The 22377-nt window shown below is 33.0% G+C and overlaps 2 long non-coding RNA genes across 2 annotated transcripts; one reads left to right on the forward strand and one right to left on the reverse strand.

Annotated features, from left to right (window-relative positions):
- The first annotated feature begins 1330 nt into the window (after positions 1-1330).
- On the forward strand, positions 1331-4256 carry LOC128922067 (uncharacterized). Its single transcript, XR_008471338.1, has 3 exons — positions 1331-1547; positions 3554-3646; positions 3723-4256. It is a non-coding gene; the product is annotated as an uncharacterized LOC128922067 (long non-coding RNA).
- A 933-nt stretch (positions 4257-5189) lies between these two features.
- LOC128922066 (uncharacterized) lies at positions 5190-7089 on the reverse strand. Its single transcript, XR_008471337.1, has 2 exons — positions 5464-7089; positions 5190-5400 (listed from the first exon to the last, which is right to left on the reverse strand). It is a non-coding gene; the product is annotated as an uncharacterized LOC128922066 (long non-coding RNA).
- Between the last annotated feature and the right edge of the window lie 15288 nt (positions 7090-22377).

Consider the following 22377-nt stretch of genomic DNA (forward strand, 5'->3'; position numbering starts at 1 on the left):
TTCATTTCAATAAAATTTAAATATTTAGTTTAAAGTGAAATTATTTGTGCAAAAAATGTAAAAATGGTCGATTTATTTGTTTTAAATAATCGATTGTTATTATAAATGATATATCAAAGCTATTTTACGTTTCTGCTGGCAAAATAACGTCATATTTGTTATAACTTTTAATAATTTTACATTTCACATGTTAGTGGCAACACTACAGATGCCCATTGTCGTCGCCAAAATTAGAAAAATTTTTAATTGAAGTGAAAATTTTTAGTACGGCAACAATGAAATTGCTGTTTGATATGTCGCTGCCGTTTCCAAAATGTGCAAGCTGCTGGCTTCAAAGCGACATTTGTCGTCACCAGTCCCTATGTCGTGTCGTCGTCTTTGTGTTCTAGAGCATCAGAATGGGAATGAAGAATTGTCAAATGGAAAACGGAAGTGTAAAACATAGTGAACCAAATTGAATAATGTGCAGACAAAATATCATAATGAACACGATTCATTAAATCGTCATCTATAAAATGATCTAATATAATAATGCATATTTATAATTAAATTTGTATGTTTTATTACTAAAAAATTATGCATTAACGAAATGAAAAATCGCTTAGTAAAAAATCAGGTTTATATTACGAAATTAAAAACTTTGACTAATTTATTGATTAGGCACATGTGTGTATATATGTTTAATCTTGTAAATAAAAAGAAACGCAACAATTATTTATTTTTTTAAAAGCGTTAAGTAAAAACATGATCGCATACCGAAATACAACCTCACAGACAAAATGATTCACAAATGTTTGCCGATAGCGGCGACAGCGGCGACAGCTTGGCGATTTTCGATTGCAAAGTAAATACTAGCTGTAATCGATTGGTCACTACTCTGCTCTCAATCTTTGGGCAATGAGCGCCTGTCAAAAATTTTACATGTGAAAGCAACAACAATGTTATCTAGTTGAATCCGTGCAGGAAAGTATGCGGATACCTCATTACAAATGCTATCGCCGCTTGCTGAGTGCTGCCAAATTTTGTTTTATATATGTAGACTATTCACAATGGTAAAAACGACTCTAAAGGTCCAAACCCAATGCTGACTGGCTTTGCTTGCTTTCGTTGACTTTGTGTACTTTGAATGCTTGTATGACCAAATGAGCGCTTTGAACGCTTTTAAAATAATGTCACAATCACGGTTACCACACACTTAATTATTTGTACATCAATCAAAGTCAAGCAAAACTTGCTAATAGTTTCATGTTAAATGCTATGTTATTATTGTATAAATTATATGTGATAAATTTTTGTGTGCCAATATAGCAGCAAAAAAATTACTGAAATTGGTACATTTCGCCCAAACTGGTAACACTAGTTACAATATCAAATGTCAAAAGTGCCAGAAGCGCTGGCAAAATTGAAACAAAGCTTCATTTGGTATCTTTTCATTTGTTCTAGTATAGTTCTACTCATTTTTGACAGTTCTCACAGCAAAGCAAATGCAAATATATATTTGTTTGTTGTTTTTACTTTGAAATACATTTACACTGATTAAATAAAACGTAAGTAAACAAATATGTTTGTGCATATTTAAGTATTCCTCCACTGAAGAAAATGATGCAGCACTATTAATTAAAATTCTTAATTGTTATTTAAAATTCTAAGTGAAAAATGTATTAACTTGAAAAAGAAGTCCGCAATGGCGGAATTAAACAACAATAGTACAAAAAAGTCGTTTATAAAGATTTTTTTTTTCACTTTTCCAACCAACAAAAAAGTTGGCAAAATGGCGAATTTTTTGTAACAAAACATATAATTTTAATTATAAATATGCATTATTATATTGGATCATTTCATAAATGAAGATTTTAAAAATTACGTTCATTGGGATATTTTATCTGCACATTATTCAATTTGGTTCACTATGTTTCACATTTCCGTTTTCCATTTGACAATTCTTCTGTTGTCTATTCCCATTCGTGGGTCGTGAACGTATCAGCCTGTCGTAATCTTGTCTTCTATCATTCTTGCCATAAGTGCTGCCTGTATGTTTGGAGTGCGTTCTATTGGCTTCTCTTCTAAAGAAGTTATTAAACATAGCAGTAAAATTAAAACATATTCCATATTATCGATAAAAAAAACTGCTCATAGATGCTTGGCTTGTGCAAGCATAACTGTGCATTCGAAAACACTCAACGTTTTTTTGTCTTGTGTAAAATTGATTGTTTTTTAGCAAATATTTGGAAAAAATAGAAATAGATAATGTTTTGAGCTAATAGTCACAAGGACTATTGAATCGAAATATTGTCAAACAAATAAAGTGTCGTTCCAGAACTGTTGATAGATGTTTAAAAGATCCAGAGGAATATGAAAAAAACTTTAAACCGCTAAAAACAACACGATTGGATCATAAAATTGTTAGAATTGGTTACAATTCTACTAAGTCGGCATCTAAAATCAGCGAATTACCCGGAGTAAACAAAAACTTTTCAACCATTCCGCGTACAATCAGAGGTGCAATACATTATTAGTGTCTAGAAATGATGCAAAATACACTTTTGAATGCCGTACACAAAGAAAAACGCCTTCAATTTGCGGAAGAGTATATGTATTGGAGTGTTTATTCTGACACTCGGCTCAATGATCGATATTCAGTCGTTTTTCTTATGAAAAACTTCTTAATTTAGACGGGGCTGATGGCTTTCAATACTACTTTCAGGATTTACGCTAAGAAGAAGTGTGTTTAAGCCAACATCTAGAGATGGTAATGGTACCAAGTGCCATCACGTTTTATACAATAATTGATTTTATTTTCATTGATTAGAAAATGAGCGGTGAGCGCTTCAAAACAATTTTAGAGTCAGATTTTCTATTGTTAAAAGATCTCTGCCGATCTATCCAATGCATTTTTCAACAAAATAATTCCCTGATTCTTAAATCTCGATTAGTTAAGTCATTTATTTCGAGTCAAAATGTTAATATCATTTTGGCCACCATTTTCTCCGGAACTTAACGTAATTGAAAACGTTTGGAGTTCATGGAAAGTTTATGAAGAAGCAAAGCAATACGAAAATACAGAACTATTAATTGTACCAATAACACTTGCTTCACGTGAGAATTCGCTAAATTACATAGACTCTCTATATCATATCATACAGAGCTATATTTCTTAGAAAAATGAATTATTTTAAGTACGTCTATTCTAGTGATCAAAAATAATATGGCCTTATTTTAAACTGTTTTAAGAAAATGTTTAATTAATTTTAAATATTAATTTAAAATAATTTAATTTTTTAAATATATTGAATATTATCTCTGAAAAAGTATTGAATAACCATGGGTTTTGCATATCAACTTTTATTTAATTGAGTCCAAAATTAAAGTTCTAAGCTGAATACTACTGTAAGTACGGATGCGTTTAACCTATTGACGAGGAGTGTTTAATATGACGGTGACTTTTGTCCACAGGAAATGTGTATTACATATTATAAGAAAGTTTTGTTTTTTATATGTTAAGTGAAGTAAATAAAGACATTTTATACTAATAATAAAATGAAATGAATTGCAGTTCCAGTTGAGAATACAAACTTAAGGGGTAGTCGCTGATCAAACCATGTTAATGGCAAATGACGGTAACTTCTGTCCAGCAGTGTATATATATGTATGTACTAATATGATATTTATTTATGAATGCATGCAAAATTTATTAATTTCAAATAAATTATTTCAAATTTCAGTGTCAGTGAAATTTGGAACATAGGATCCCATTAAGGAGGGGCACATTTGGATGTAATTTTTTTGGAAAAGTGGGCGTGACCCCACCCCCAAATAGGTTTTTTGTATATAACTCGCAAACCAATAAAGCTATATAAACCAAACTTTCTGCAGTCGTTTATTTTAGCCATTTCCTTATACAGTCCAAAAATGAAAGAAATCGGATAATAACCACGCCCACCTCCCATACAAAGGTTGGGTTGAAAATTACTAAAAGTGCGTTAACTCACTAACGAAAAACGTCAGAAACACCAAATTTGAGATTTGAGATTGAGATTTTTTTACAAAATGGAAAATGGGCGTGGCGTCCCCACTTATGAGTCAAAACCCATATCTCAAGAACTATTCGATCGATTTCAATGAAATTCGGTATATAACACTTTCTTGACACTCTGATGACACGGGTGGAATATGGGCGAAATCGGTTCACAACTACGTCTACTTCCCATATAACTCAATTTTGAATTCTTTTGATTCGTTCACTTTATAATACATATATACATATGTACTTTATAATACATATATACATTAGGAACAACTGAAGATAGCAGAATAAAACATTACACAAATACTGTATTTGAGCTGTGACATCATTTGTGGAAAAATTGTCAAAATCGAACCATGACTTTTCAAGGCCCCTGATATCGAACATGAAGAGCTCAGTGCCTAAGGGTAATTTTTCACCGAAAATATAGGTAAATCCCTCAGATATTTTTATGTAATTCATTCTCTGAATTTTTTTCTTATAACAGTTTCTCTCTGTACCTGAAATGGTAAAAATCGGGTCATAACTTCCCCCAAATCCCATATACCTAATTATAAGTAATATTAAATTAAGTGAGCGTATAGTCTTCGATACATTGTATCTTGATGGTGAAATCGAGTGAAATCGGTTTAGGAATTACCTCAGTCCCGTTATACTGTTTATGATGATTTTCGTTATTCTATTGAACTTTATGCCGAATTTGTGGGTAAATTTGTGCGTTATCTTAATAAAATTTCTTCAATAAATTGCGAACTTAGCCTTTCCTTACTTGTTTATGTTTGTTTTATTTATTAAAAAGCAACTTTTCATAGCTATGCTGTTAAAATACTAAACAAAAATTTTTTCTCCATTTAACCTTCGACACATTGAGCTTTACAGTGCCGTTTCAAGAGACCCCTTCCTAATTATAAATGCGCAAAGCAAATATAACTAATTAAATGTATTTAAATATTCTACCAATATATTATATCATATTTTAATGTATGTACTACAATTGATTTCTGTAAGAATCAAGACATAAACAAATAAACGTTAATATGAGTTAATTACAAGACTTGACATGAAAACAAAAAATCACAATTTGCGGCCATTCGTTGTCGGTGGCAACATATGCAGATAATCAAATTTACAAACATTATGCGTAAACGTTTATTCTTTTGGTATGTTATAGAAACTTTTAATAACCAAAGAAAATAAATACTCATATGTAGGTAGCGTTTAATTACACATATTAGCTGTCATCGATTGGCTAACTGCTATAGACAAGCCAGTTGAACAAACTTTCCAAATTTTCATACTAACTTGCAGCACTGAAATCGGATTGTCTATACTTGGTCGCACTGAACTCTTCAACCTTCGTCCATGCCTTACGTTTTCTGCAACAAATTTAATTTTTATGAAAGGTTTTTATTCAATAAATTCAATACAAAAATACTTACGATTTATCTTCGCCTGCCATTTTCAATTTCAAATTTGTGTATAACATTTTTAATTATTTTGACAGTAATTTATCCATTGAGCCGTTCACAATAGTAAAATGGTTCTAAAATGTGTAAAACAAAACTTGGTAGCACTCAGCAAGCGGCGATAGAATTTTTAATGAGGTATTCGCATACTCTCCTGCACGAATTCAACTAGATAATTTTGTTGTTGCTTTCACATGTAAAATTTTTGACAGGCGAGCAGCACAGAGAAGTGACCAATCGATGGCAGCTACTATATATTTAAACATATGTATTATATACTTCAAAGCATTTTATGGAATAAACCATGAACTTTTGCATATGTATGTGTGTATTTTGATATCAAATATAAACGAAGCGAAACTGTAAGCGTATAGTTATTAACATTGAAATTAACATAATATTTCTCATTTAACACTGAAAATGCTCACTTCTGCTATTTTCGAGCGCGCCTATATTAAATTTGTGGTGAAACTGGCTCAGAGTGACAATCGGAACACCATGTCTGATAATACTTAATAGTTTTGATCTTTCAGTTTTGTCATTTGTAAAAATCATGTCGCAAATAAAAAAATTAGCTCATAATAAAATATATAAAGAAATTGATTCCCGTTGGATTGTACGGGAAATACGAGAATGTCCCCATTTAAGTGCTCCAGCTTTACGAAACGAAGTGGAAACAACTAAGAAAGGGCTAAGGGTGTCACCGAACATTTTATATTCTCACAATTTATTTATTTAATTTTATTAATATAACAAATAATTTGACTCACATATTCGGCATATAGTTTAAAGTCCATTGAAAGGTTGAAAACCCTAATATTAGTATATGGGAGCTAGGGGAAGTTATGACACGATTTAACTCATTTGAACTATTTTCACAACATATCAATGTCATTTATATTGGTCGAGTAGTTTCGGATATAACCCATAAATGGGCGGAACCACGCCCATTTAAATTTCTGTATACCATTTTGAGTGCAGCTCTTCTATACCTTCTTTATAATGAAATTTTAATTTAGTTTCTGGTGGTTTTCCTTACTGAATTAAAGCATTTTTAGTAGTTTTCAATTCTACGTAATTATTCTTTATATGTTTTCGGTTATTGCCATTTTGTGGGAGTGGTAGTGGTCCGATTACGCCCATCTTCGTACCTAAACTTCTTATGGTGCCAAGAAATACGTCTACCAAGTTTCATCAGGATATTTCAATTTATACTCAAGTTACAGCTTGCGGACAGACAGACATCCGGATTTGAACTTTACTCATCACCCTGATCATGTTGATATATATAACCCTATATCTAACTCGAGATTGTAAAATATATACCATATATACATATGTATATGTATTGAAAAAATTTCAAAATAAAAAAAATTTTCCGTGGCAGATTAATAAGGATTAATTCCATTCAGTTTCACCAAAGAATGTATAATAATAAGAAGGAGCAAATGTTAACTGGCAACTTTTTTGTGCTCAAATATAAGCGAACATCGAAAACTCGCCACCTCGAAAGAAAAATAATACACCACAGCATCAGAGAACTGAGATCATTGGACACAAAGAGGAAATGGGTGTTCTCACGTCAATTCTCCATGTACATGCTCATTAAGATTTACATTTGCAATTTATTTTATATTTCAAGATATTTTATAGAAATTTTTAAATTAATATTATTGATAATTAAAAATACATTTTGACTCAAATTAATTAATTAATAAAAAATATTTTTATGATGAGCTTCGAACCTAGGGAATTTGATGGATATGCAAAGTAGGAAAATACGTGCGTGTGGATATAAGTATGTATGATAGTTCACTGAAAAGATTGTGATTGAGGCAAATTCGTAAATCTTGTGCGATTAATAATTATTTCTTTACAATGCACATTATTCTAATTACCCCTTATGCGCATATCAAAGAACATCTGCGTGGGCAATTTCTATAGAGTAGTTCCCTTATAGTGTGGTGTAGTTTCTCTGATGCATACATTTTCAGTTCTCATGTTCCTTCATATTGTGGTGCACACAATTGATCAGTTCCCTTATAGAGTGGTAAACATTGGCTTACTTCCCCTTGAGAATGGTGTGTTCCTTTATAGTGTTCGAAATTTTTTCGATGTTCCCTAATGTCAAATAACATTTTAGCACAGCTAACATTTGCTCCTTCTTACTATTATACATTCTTTGGTCTTGGCTCCCACGTTACTGTGAACAGTCATAACTTCGAAGTCGTAGATAATTTCGTATACCTGGGAACCATCATCAACAACACGAACAATGTCAGCCTCGAAATCCAGCGCAGAATCACTCTTACCAACAGGTGCTACTTTGGACTGAGTAGGCAATTGAACAGTAAAGCCCTCTCTCGACGAACCAAAATCAAACTCCACAAGTCGCTTAGCTTGGACGATGTCAATATCAGATGAGACGACACTAGGAGTTTTCGAGAGGAAAATTTTGCGCAAGATTTATGGTCCTCAGAACATTGGCAACGGCGAATACCGCAGACGATGGAACGATGAGCTGTACGAGTTATACGACGACATTAACATAGTTCAGCGAATAAAAAGGCAGCGAATGGACGAAAACACTCCAGCCCTGAAAAGGTTCGATGCAGTACCCGCCGGACGAAGCCGAGAAGGGGAAGGGGAAGGCCTCCACTCCGTTGCAGGGACCAGGTGGAGAGCGACCTGGTTACACTTGGGATCTCCAACTTGCGCCGAGCTGCGAAGGGGAGAGAGACGTGGCGCACTAATGTCGATTCGACTATAACCGGCTGAACGGTTGCAACGCCAATCACATACATAAAATCCCCACTTAAGTGCCCCCTCTTTTCTTTTCAATATTTCCTTATTTATTGAATCTGCTTATTTTTAAGCCTAACAACAAGTTATAAAATCTTAAATCTATTTAAAAACTAGACAAGCTCAACCAAGTGATTGAGCTGTATTGGTGAAACGTTGCTCTTTAGTACGCAGACTAAAGCATTAACCAATGGGTTTGGGTGATCACGGACTTTAGATAAATATTTCAATCTGCTGTCCTCTACATCTTTCTTTACCATAGGGATACCAAGATCTTTATGGATATTTTCATTGCGCATGTACCATGGTGAGCACGTGATTGATCTAAGCATTTTCGATTGGAACCTTTGTATTATATCAATATTAGTTGCACAGGTTGTACCCCACAGTTGAATGCCATACATCCTAATCGGCTTTATGACCGCATTGTATAAAAGCATTTTGTTGTCTAAGCTAAGTTTAGAGTTTTTATTTAAAAGCCAATTTAAATTTGCAGCTCTTATCTTCATGCACGTTATTTTACTAGATATATGTTTTCTCCACGTAAGCCTTCTATCTAGGTGAATACCAAGATAGGTAACTTCATTCGCTTGATGCACTAGAATATTGTTCATTTTTACTGCCGGGCACATTTTTGGTCTTAGGGTAAATGTAACATGCTTGCACTTTTGTTCATTTACATTTATACGCCAGTTTGCTAGCCATTCTTCGACAGAACTTAAGTGCTTCGCTAATATTCTTGATGCTATAATGGGGCATTTGTTACAACTCACTAAAACTGTGTCATCCGCAAAAGTTGATGTCAAAACATTATTAGCAGTTGGAAGATCAGCTGTATATATGATGTACAGAGTTGGGCCTAAAACACTGCCTTGTGGTACTCCAGCCCTTATTGAACGTTCATCAGATATAAAATCACCTACTTTTACAGCAAATTTTCTATTTTTTAAATAGGACTCCAAGGTTTTATGCAATTGGAAAGGTAAACTTTTTTTAATCTTATACAAAAGTCGTTCATGCCACACTTTATCAAACGCCTGAGCCACATCTAGAAATATAGCAGAACAGTACTCTCTATGTTCGAATGCCTTCCTAATTTCATTAGTTATTCTATTTACTTGCTCCACAGTGCCATGTTTTGCACGAAAACCGAATTGGTGCGTTGGTATTACATTATTTTCATGAAGGAAAGGAGACATCTTTGATAGTAACACTTTTTCAAATATTTTAGAAAGACATGGTAGAAGACTGATTGGTCTGTATGAAGACGGCTGTGTCAGGTCTTTCCCCGGTTTATCTATCATGATTATCTTTTTCCATGAAATAGGATAGTATCCGAAACTAAAAATTGCATTAAAGAGCAAGGAGAGCACTGTTAAAGCAATATTTGGTAACTCAATTAACATTTTTGGAGTAATATTATCGTGGCCTGACGATTTTTTTGGATTAAGCTCTTCTATGATACTAACAATTTCAGTAGTTGAAGTCTTAATAGACCCAAGCGACTCGTTTGCGGTATTGTGGATGATTGGCAACTTAAAATTGTTCTTTGGGCAATTTGATTGAAATACCTTTTCTAGGTGATTTGCAAAACAACTTGCCTTATCTTCGTCACTTCGTGCCCAATTACCATTTGACTGTCTTATAGGCATGTTGGAATCTACCGGTGGCTTAAAGACTTTTGGGCTTTCCAAAGAGAGTTTTGCTTGGTAGAATTTGGACACAGTTTCTTTATATAATTTTCAGTGCTGTATTCTTCCTCGCGTTTAAGCGCTTTTTTTAACTTACGTACAGCAGATTTCAGTTGAAGCTGAGTAGAAGGAGAGCGATGTATCTGCCATTCGCGTCTAGCTCGCCTTTTTTCGTTCAGCTCGCCTTTTCTATTTCAATATTAGTCACGTTTCTAAAAACCTTAAAGTTTCTTTTTGGTGTTGCCAAGACAGCTGCATTAGTTACTACATCATTAAATTCTTCTATACTGTTATCAATATCTCTTCCTGTACTTATTTTTAAATCGATATTAATGTGGCTACTGATATATTTTCTATATTTCAACCAGTTTGTTTTATGAGTTGTTAGAGAAACTTTCGGCTCAACTATCATGGGCTGTTCGCATAACTTTATTAGTACAGGAGAATGATCAGAAGATAAGTCAGTACATGTATCTGTTGTTATTAGCGATCTATCTATATTTTTGACTACAGCAAAATCTATTAAGTCTGGTATTTTGTTTCTATCACTGGGCCAGAATGTCGGCTTACCAGGAGATATTATATCAAGGTTATTGTGCTTACTTATAATAGTGTAGTACAGCTGCCGTCCTTTCGGATTAATAAGACGTGAGCCCCAGTACATGTGTTTTGCATTGTAATCTCCACCTGCTAGAAATCTCGGACCTAGCGTTCCAAAAAAGTCTTTAAATTCGCAATCTGTAATTTTAAAGCGAGGTGGACAATATATAGCAGTTAGATTAAGGCCAGAACCCCGATTTTTCAAAGATATTGTTGTGGCTTTCAACTGGGCTGTAGCATGCGGTTCTAAAGCGTGGTGGCTTAACCGATTTCTAACCAATACTGCTGTTTCACCGTGCTCCTTTCCACCTGGATGATTTGTAGCATGAAGTCTATATCCCGGTATAAAGAAATTGTTCTTATTTGTTAAATGAGTTTCTGACAGTAGCCTTTTTCAGTCAGAAATCGTATTATCTCCACTTTGTGTTGATTTATACCATTGGCATTCCATATACAAATATTTAGTATACTCATTTTTTAGATAATAAGGACTGTAGCATTTGGTTTTGTGATTTGATTTAATCTTGGATCATGTTTTGCATGCTAGACATAAATTGTGTCATACTTTGAGTAAGGTTTAGGATCATATTTTCAATACCTCCATTAGGTGGGTTTTGGGGTTGTTGCATTTGTACATTTATTTTTTTTTTATTATATTTTTTATATATATATATTTTCGTTACGAGGAATATTCATCATTTGGTTATGACGAGCTTGAATTCCCAGCGATAATTTTGATTTCAAGTCTTTATATACAGGGCAGCCTCTGTAGTTAGCAGTGTGATTTCCTCCACAATTACTGCATTTTTTATTTGTATCCTCTTTTTCAAGAGTACATTTTGATGTTGGGTGTAAATCACCACATACCACACAAACACTGCGTAGAGTGCAATAAGACTTGGTATGCCCATACTCTTGACAGTTGGTGTATTGTACCGGGCCATTTCTTTTATGAGGTTCTTCAACGGTAATTCTAATTGGGTTAGAGTTTGGCAGCAATTCGACTTTAAACATTGGTTGTTTTACCTTATTTCTATTGAAAATATTTACCACATTTTTAATTCCAAAGCCGCATTCTTCAGGGCCTTCTTTGATATCATTAGATTCTACCGAAGACTTAATGCCTTTTACAACAACAACTAGGCCTTTAGAGCTCTTCAGTTGATAAGAATAATAATTCTTGTTCTTATTTGTCAAAAATTTCACTATATCCATGAAACTTTTCTCACTGTAGGACTGTATTTTAGTTTCATCTATATTGCCTTTTTTCAAAGGCACTATATGAAAATTGTTGGTACCTACAACTTCACTTAGTTTATCAACGAGTGCATTTGAGCTACGCTCACGCAAATATATTGGCGGCGGCTTGGCATTCACGACTGTGGTGGCACCCTTCGCATCGTCGTCCAAACCATTGCTTAGTATGGCAATTCTGTTGCCATTTAAATTTCCAGGCTTATTTGTATTAACCGTGGCGGGTTGAAACTTTTTGGCATTAACCGCTGTCTTGATAGGACTTTATTTCCTTTTTATGTTGACGTAGCGGTCAATGCCAGTCTGTACAGATTGTACTTTTCTTTTTGGTACATGCTCACCTTGCATTGTTTTTTCCTTTGGTGTCCGCTCGTTTGCTGATAACTGCTTGGTTGAAGTTGCCTGCTGATTTGTTGTTGCGTACTTGCTGTTGTTTTCTGCTTCTGCTGATTCGGCTGAGCGCTTCGTTGAAGTAGGCGTTCAGAGAATGCCTACGACCTTGCTGTTGAGGCTGCGCAGCGCTCATGTTTGTTATTTTATATGTTTGTTTTGTTAACTTTTATATGTTCTTTGTTATTTATTGTTATTTTAAACTGATTTGTTTTGGGTAAATTTTGTGTTTTGATTTTAATTTTCGCTTACTTACGCTTAATTTATTGGTTGTTTAATTGTTTTTTTGTTTTGCTTTTATTATTATTTGTTTATAAAAGAGCGCATTAAATACGTCCGTACTCTTTGAAAGCTCTCTGACTTAACATGCAGGAGTTTTGAGACACTTAAGCAGGAAAGACACTTAAATGAATCCCGCTTAAGTACTTAACAAACATTACAAAACTATGTATATGTTTTCCTTTTGACAATTCTCAGCGCATTCAATGTCAAAAATATTAAAAGACACTTAAAAGAGGAAATTTGCAAACAATTTTGTTTTTGTGGCTTAAATATTGCTGGCATTTAAGCGGGAAAGACACTTAAACGGAGCCCCTTAAGAAGGGAATTTTATATGTAAATTGAGAGAAAAAATAACGATGCCGCAAAATATGGTCACTTAAGCGAGAAAGACACTTAAACGGGGGGGCACTTAAGCGGGGATCACTGTATTTTGTTTATCTTTGATATAAAATACATGCGCACATATGTTTATTTCGGGCATTGCGGCCATTGAAATCAGCTTTTTTGGGATGACTGTTCTTCCCAAGGATTTTTCCACTACGGTGTTTAGAGCTAGAGCACTTGTTAATGTTGATAATGAAAATTTGTCTCAAGAGAAATTTTTAAAAATATACACTCCCAGTTTTTTGCCAATAGCAACAAGGATTGTATACGAGTGGCATTATGAAATTATCTTCAAAATCTCAACAAGTTGTTGTACAAAACTAGGCATATTTGAAATAAATCGATTCATTCTAAATAACGTAATAATAAATGTAAAACAAAAATAATGAAGTTCTTTATACTAGACTTAATATTAACATCGTGCAGAATGATTCGTTCAGGCAAATATTAATCAAACTGTGTTTTATAAGGCGAACAGAAGACTTAATATTTTAGGCTCTTAAGAAATCAAGAAACTAAAAAGAATTAACGTAAGTTTATTTCAAAAGAAGTAGAAAGAATCGGCTAAGAATCGACTAAATATGGCCGATTAATCGGTTGGACTCTACCAATGGTCGAAGCTTATGATTTTTTGCAAGAATGATAGAAGACAAGATTACGACAGGCGTTTACAGTTAGCTTTTTTGGGTTTTGAGTTCCTGTTGAGTGACAACTTTCACGACCCCGAACACGCGAGCAAAACAAAATTGTACGGTGCTACAAAACAATAAAACCAAAACAAAGAGCTGAAGTCAAGGCTAGTGCTTAATTACACTGGATCACAAATTTGAATTTGTTTTTTGTTCCACGGATGCCACTATCCAATTTGTATGTGAAATGGCTCGCTGATTTCGAAAATCGAGTTATTTTTTTTATGGATACGTTTTTGAGATATTTGCAATTTACCGTTATTCGACCAAAAAAAAAGGGTGTCTTCATTTAATCATGTACAGTGGCTCACAGCTTATTTCGTGTAAGCAACAATTTTGATAACACTGATATGAAATTAATATTTTTTGCTCTGAACTAAATGAACGAATGATGCAATTATATTGATAATTTAGTTTTAAATACAAAACATGTAAACAAATTTACAAAAGTATTAAAATTCAATATTTTATTAAACAAAAACCAAAAACACTCGCAATTACGCGGTATATCAACATGGGTCCACGCACTTCAATTGAAAAACGCGAATTAGTTATTAATCATTTTCAAAGTGGAAAAACGCAAAAACAAATTGCTGAAATGGTTGATTTAAGTTCACCTACAGTTCAATATATAATTCAGCTCTTTGTTCGTGAAAATCGCGTGCATAACAAGGGTCGAAAGGCTCCTAATAAAATTTTCAATTAAACGGATGAGAGGTGGATTTTAAAAAAGATTAAAAAAGAACCAATGTTAAGTGCTCCAGCGGTGACCAAAGATGTTGAAATGTTTCTCGGCAAAAAATGTCATCCAGAACTGTGCGCAGAATATTAAGGGGTTCCAATTTTCATGGGCGAACAGCACGGAATAAGCCTTTTATAAATAAGAAAGCCCGTTTACAGTTCGCAAAAGACCATTTAAACAAGGACAATGCTTTTTGGAATACGGTTATTTTCGCGGATGGGAGCAAGTTTAATCTTTTTGCGTCAGATGGTAAAGCATACGTATGGCGGAAACCAAATACTGAGCTCCAAACAAAAAATTTACGCGCAACAGTAAAACATGGTGGCGGTCATGTAATGGTTTGGGGTGTATGTCATCTGCAGGCGTTGGTAGATTGGAGTTTATAGACACCACTATGAATAAAGAAGTGTACCTAGACTTACTGAAGCAAAATTTCCTTCAAAGTGCAGAAGACCTGGGTATACGTGACACTTTTAGCTTCTACCAGGACAACGACCCTAAACATAAATCTGGTCTTGTACAAACTTGGCTCATTTGGAATTGTCCACACCTCATCCAAACACCTGCACAGTCACCAGATTTGAACGTTATTGAAAATGTATGGCACATTCTGGAAATTAATATTAGAAAACACCACATTTCTAGCGTCCAAACTCTAAAAGCGGCTTTGAAGGAAGAGTGGGGTAAAATATCGCCAAATTATACAAAAAAATTGGTGGAATCAATGCAAAACCGCATGAAAGCTGTAATCGAGCAAAAAGGCTTTTCCACAAAATATTGAAATTTTATTTTTGTTTACTTTTTAGTAAGAATTTTTATACCACACGAAATAAGCTGTGACCCATGAATTATGAGTGTTTTTGGTTTTTGATTAATAAAATATTGAATTTGAATACTTTCGTAAATTTGTTTACATGTTTTGTATTTAAAACTAAATTATCAATATAATTGCATCATTCGTTCATTTAGTTCAGATCAAAAAATATTAATTTCATATCAGTATTATCAAAATTGTTGCTTACACGAAATAAGCTGTGAGCCACTGTATATCACACTGACCAGTTGAGCAATCTTACTGCAAATTATAGAAAATAAAAGTGAATGAAATTTCCTAAAAATATTGCCTACTCCATTTTTCCATAGGCCTTATAATTTCTGAGAAATTGATTAATCACTTCGAGTTTTTAAATTTTTTATGAAAAAATTGAAAAAAAAATAAACTTTGGCAAGAAAAAAATTTTAAAACAAAAGATATTATTTAAATTTTTTTTATTTTATATGAAGTCCTGTTTATTAATAAAAAATTAAGCTACCAACGAACAAAATCCATGGATAAATAGGAAAGTTGTACATGATCAAATAAATATATCCAAGTCGCGCAAAGTCAATGTATACGTATAAGCGTATGTAGTGTGTAAAGTAGGGGTGGGATATCTGGCTATGCGCTGTTTCTGTTAAGTAAAAAGTCAATTTTCATGTCGTTTTTAGTTTTTATAAACTCATTTATTTATATATTAGTAATACATATTAAAACAATGTGTTATTTTTGTCTTAAGTTGATGTTCTTACATTATAGTCGAAATGATTATGTGTTTTGTTTTGTCGTTTATTTAGTTTAGGATCGGTTTCTCTTATGAGAAACCAACAGTAGTCACCCATCATACCGACGTCCCAGAAACCTTGGTATCGATTCTTCTGCGCGATCCTCGATCCCGATGTTGCCATTATGCAGTTATACGGCCTTCAAGCTCAGTTTATTGCTGTCTATGAACAATCGCCACTCCTCCGAATCCTATGGTTGACCAAACTCTTTGAATAATCCTGGAATGTCTTTGCAATAGCATACATTGTCTTCCTTCGTATAGTGTTTGGCAAATGGTTCGTGACGATTTCTATAATATGTCACCTTAACATGGGGTGACACGAATTGAAATTGTTGCATACGAGAGGCATGTAGCTCAGCCTTTTCCTTGGATAATTCCAAATCTCTAATCCAATCGTTTAGTTGCGCTTGTGATAGAACGTTTCTCTCGTTTTCCATTAAAAATTCATTACAATTTGATTTCCCATATTCAGATGATCCTTCAGATACTGCTGTTGACAACGAAACTGGATACGCAACTTCAGCTGAATGTGGAACTGGCAATGAAACGGTAGGTACGTTAGCATAAATCACTTTTCTTGATTTTCCAAAGCCAAGTACTTTTGTCATACAAATATAACAATCTTCTGAGTGGCATGTAGGTTCTCGCCATTACATTGGTACATTAAATTTCATGTATCGCCTGAAAAAAAATTAAAAATTACTATTAAATAAAAAGAAGCATAGTTTCATAATTTTAATACGTACTTTGTTGATCCTGATTCCCATTGAACCAATATTATTCGACACAAGGAACACAAAATATTCGGAGTCCATGGTTTATCAATATTTTTAGGATCAATACCAAAATATTTTGAATATATAGATTGGATCGAATCTCTAAACTGCTTCCGATGCCGTACAAGAGTATATTCACCGCATATGTAACAGAACATATCCGGATCGTTGGTACACTCAAATTCTCGCGAACGTTTACTCATTTTATTTTTAAAAATAGCTCACGGTTTTTTATATTGTATTTATAAGCTGGAACCGGCGAGCCTTACAGATATTATGAACTTTCAAGGGGCATTTATCCTTATATATAGCTTGATCGCGAAAAAATAAAAAAAGGCAAAACCTACCTATACAAAAAAGTTCCTTCATATTAACGAGTCGGGAAAAGAAAATACTACCTGCTGTTGATATTGGCCTTAAAAAAATTAATGAATTTACCAAGATATATGTGTGTGCATGTAGGTATGCATGTTTGAATTAAATTTATTTGCTTTAGGAATTTTCCGCAACTAATTACCCTTCGAAAATCTGCCTGTATACCTACACACATGTTAAGCAAATTAACATGACTACAGGGGTTTTGAACCTGACACCCCTTGCTTTCGATGCAAACTACCTACTACAACAGTATTTGAATATTACTGTTCTAAAAGTATTATTTTATTATTATTATTAGTTATTAGTTAATTCTAATGATATTCGAAAACAATCCCACCCCTACTTTACACACTACATACGCATATACGTATACATTGACTTTGCGCGACTTGGATATATTTATTTGAACATGTACAACTTTCCTATATATCCATGTTCGTTGGTAGCTTAATTTTTTATTAATAAACAGGACTTCATATAAAATAAAAAAAAAATTTAAAAATATCTTTTGTTTTAAAATTTTTTTCTTGTCAAAGTTTATTTTTTTTTCATTTTTTTCATAAAAAAATTTAAAAACTCGAAGTTATTAATCAATTTCTCAGAAATTATAAGGCCTATGGTAAAAATGGAGTAGGCAATATTTTTAGGAAATTTCATTCACTTTTATTTTCTAGAATTTGCAGTAAGATTGCTCAACTGGTCAGTGAGATATACATGATTAAATGAAGACACCTTTTTTTTGGTTGAATAACGGTAAATTGCAAATATCTCAAAAACGTATCCATAAAAAAAAAATAACTCGATTTTCGAAATCAGCGAGCCATTTCACATACAAATTGGATAGTGGCGTTCATGGAACATTTTTGCTGTAAACCAGTGTTATTATTTAAAATTCTAAGTGAAAAATGTAGTAACTTGAAAAAGAAGTCCGCAATGGCGGAATTAAACAACAATAGTACAAAAAAGTCGTCTTTAAACAATTTTTTTCACTTTTCCAACCAACAAAAAAGTTGGTAAAATGGCGAACTTTTTGTAACAAAACATATAATTTTAATTATAAATATGCATGATTATATTGGATCATTTCATAAATGAAGATTTTAAGAATTACGTTCATTGTGATATTTTATCTGCAAGTTAACGACAGCCTCCACACAGCAACTTTACCATAACTATAAACATAATTGAATCTTTACACTTTGTAACCATGCAACCACATAAATTAAAATCTTTATTAATGTTTTTGTTTATCTAAGAATTTGATACACTTTTTCCGTTCAGAATGGAATAATCCATTCTTATCCAAACAATATTTGTAGCCCTCACAAGAAGGCATAATAAAAATAAGAATATTGATAAGTAAGCAAAATTCAAGATTCCGTTATTTGTTTTGATAATAATTGGAAATCCAATGCTCTGGCATTTCATCACTTAATGCAATGCCAAAGCATCTCAAATAATTAGCTTTTACATATAGAATTGTAAGTACATAAATATAAGCAATTTTAAAAATAAAGTCAGTTCCTTCCAGTTGGTGAGCGGACTCAAACCAACACTTCGTCTTTTATTTAAAACCGCGCGTAGCGGTAAATAATATATTTTTTTAATACTTCCCACGTAAGGGAAGTTAATTGGCGCCCAACGTGGGGCCACGAAAAAAAAATCGAAAAATCCTCGGAAAAGGATTCGTAATCGTGGTCTAAACCCACATATAAAAACCTCATGTGAGAGGTAACAAATATGCAAAAAAAAAGAAATTGCATAATAATAACTTTTAAATAAAATTTAAACGTGCAGTGTCGCGTAAAATAAATAAAAGAAAAAGTGAAAAGTTTTAACAAAATTTAATGAAACGTGCAGTGTCGCGTAAATTTAAAAAAAGGAAAGTTAAAAGTATAAACTAAAAGTTTAACGAAACGTGCCGTGTCGCGTAAATTAAGAAAAAAAATAATAATAATTAATATTGAAACTTTTTTATATAAAAATAAAAAAAATTAAAACTATCAAAGTTACTATCAAAAACAAAAAAAAAACAATACAAATTAAATTGTAAAAACTTACGAAAAAATACATAGTTACAACAACTGCAAACAATGAACAATATATAATATGATAATAATGATGAACAACAACAACATACAAATTTACATTTGTGACTACAGCAGCGTGGGAAGTGCCAGGAAGTTCATAGGATAAGAAGAGGATAACAAGAAGACAATAAGAGGACAACAGAGGATAACACTGGAGAAAGCAGTAAGATTAGACATTTAACAATTATTACTAAGAAAATTAAATAATATTAACATTATAAATTATATACATATATATATATATATTTATGGGGAATACCCAAACTAAACCTAAGTACATTAGATTGTATTACTGTCAATATTGCGGTGGGGACCACAAAGAGCAAAAGTATCCCAGAAAAAACAAAACATAATTTATGGTTTGTACAACCAATAATAAAATAAAATAAAGCTGCGATTCACCACCTTTGGGGGGACCCTCCAGCTTATAATAAATAAAAATCTCTGCGATTCACCACCTTCGGGGGGACCCTCCAGAGAATTATCAATAAAAATAAAGAATATAAAGCAAGGCTCGATCAGCCAAATAATAAAATATTTTGAAACCGCGATTCACCACCGCAAGGGGGACCCTCCGGCTTATAACAAAAACTCAATTCTGCGATTCTGAACTCCAGACCCTCCAGAATAAAAGAGTCTCCTTTCCTAGAAAGGATCAAAAATAAAAACAAAAAAATATTTAAATTTTTAATCAATAAAACAAAAATAAAATAAAAATAAAAATGGCGACTGAGGCAGGATTAACAGTAGACTTAATTACGCGCCTAATTGCAGAAAGTAATATTACGTTAAGGCAGGAAATTGACAGGCTAAAAGCGCAAGTCGAGATAGAAACACACAGGGTAACAGATTTTCAGACAGAAGTAATAAACGACAATATTCAGTGTCATGAATCACTGGATGTTATAAAATCCTTACCAGAATTTTCAGGAAGGATAAATGCTTATGTTAGCTGGCGAGAAGTAGCACATAATGCGATGAGCCTATACGTTAGAGGAAGCCGAAAGTACTTCGCAGCCCTCACCATTTTGCGTAACAAAATTACGCTGGAACCTAATGATACATTAACCAATCATGGTACTGTGTTAAATTTTGACGCGATAATTGCGCGTCTCGATTTTGCGTATTCGGACAAACGTCCAATACATATCATAGAACAAGAAATGAGTGTTCTACGTCAGGGCTCAATGACAGTAATTGAATATTACAATTTAGTTAACAAAAAACTAACTTTAATGATTAATAAAACCATAATGACTTATGGTGGAGCCGCATCAATAACAAAAGAATTAAACAAAAAGAATAGAGACCAAGCTCTTATAATTTTTATAACCGGACTTAACGCTCCATTAAGAGATATAATATTTTCCCTCTGTCCGGAAGATCTGCCAGACGCATTGGCCAAAGCTCAGGAATTAGAGTCCAATAATCAAAGAGCCCGATTTGCACAAAATTTTGCAAATGAATCCAAATAACAATTTACGATTTCCTCAGAGGAACAACATGCCAAAATCAGAGCCAATGGACATAGATCAATCCATGTCCAAAATATACCGACAGGAAACTTACCAAAAGCCTCAACAAAACAATGGCTTTAGATATCAAAATTTTGGAAGACAATTGGCCAGTACAAACACTCAAGCCAATACAAATAGGGCCAATACCCAAGGAATAAAACGGCCAAGAGAAAGCAATTATAGCTTTCGGCCCCAAGAAAAAACACAGAAAATCAATAACATGAATGAGAGTCATTTTTTAGGCAAAGAGGGGATGAACTCCCCTATCTAAAATTATATGACGCAAAAATAAAAAAAAGTTTAAAAGCTCTAGTCGATACAGGAGCAACCTCTTGCTACATTAATCCTGGGGTATATAATAATAAAAACGAACTAGCCATTTATAAACGGATAAAAACCGTTAACGGCTACTCTATAATAAAATATTACCATATAATAACCATATTTGGGGTGGAAGGAATTTTCTACGAAATAGAAGGTTTAGAATCTGATCTCCTTTTGGGATACAATTTCCTTAAAAAAATTGAGGCACTTATCGATGTGCCCAATGGGAAAATAAATTATATGAAAAAAAAAATAATAAAAACGAGACAAAAAGTATGGACATTTTTTTTGAAAATGAAACTGGGAAAAACTTAAAACTCAAGGAACAAAAAGTTTCCGCTCAACCTGCCAATAAAAATATTGGTATAAATAAAAAAATTAAGGAACATAAAGATTCCGCAAAACTAGCCGATGCAACTACCGGCAATATTATACTAAAAAAATTTATTTTGGGACAAAAAAGTCCTAAAACGCCAGCTGAAGAGTTATACCAGCAGAATAATAACAATTATACAAAAAATATTGTGGAACGAAAAAGTTCTACAACGCCAGCCGATGATAATACCGGCAAATTAAATAAAAAATATATTGTGGAACAAAAAAGTTCTACAACGCCAGCCGATGAATTTACCGGCAACATAAACGATAACTATTCGATACTGGGTGAAAGTGGCTCAGAAATAAATGATGATAATGATAATTACTATTCGGTAAAGAATTCCGAAAGTTCAAACAGTGAAAATCAGGATGAAGAATTATAGGAACTTAAAACACTTATAAAAGAAAAAATTGCTCAAATGCATTCAAATATTAATACAAACTTTCCTTTCATGACAAATGTGAAAGCAGAAATAAGAATGAAAAATGAGGATCCAATATGGAGCAGACAATATCCATAATCCTTATCTGTAAACTCGTTTATTAATGAAGAAATAAATAAAATGATTAATGAAAATATCATAAGACCGAGTAAAAGTCCGTATAATTCACCTATTTGGGTGGTACCAAAAAAGGGTACAAATGACAATGGAACACCAAAACTTAGAATGGTAATTGATTATAAAAAAATAAATGAACATACAATTTCCGATCGTTATCCTATTCCGGATACTAACGTAATACTGTCTAATTTAGGCAAAGCAAAATATTTTTCAAGCATTGATCTAAAATCAGGATTTCATCAAATTTTAATGTCAAAGAATGATATTGAGAAAACAGCTTTTTCCGTTAATAATGGGAAATATGAATTTTTGAGGATGCCTTTTGGTCTAAAAAATGCTACCATAATTTTTCAGAGGGCAATGGATGACATATTGAGAGAACATATTGGGAAAATTTGTCACGTTTATATGGATGATATAATT

The sequence above is a fragment of the Zeugodacus cucurbitae genome, chromosome 5 (assembly GCF_028554725.1).
Source record: "Zeugodacus cucurbitae isolate PBARC_wt_2022May chromosome 5, idZeuCucr1.2, whole genome shotgun sequence".
Taxonomy (NCBI): domain Eukaryota; kingdom Metazoa; phylum Arthropoda; class Insecta; order Diptera; family Tephritidae; genus Zeugodacus; species Zeugodacus cucurbitae.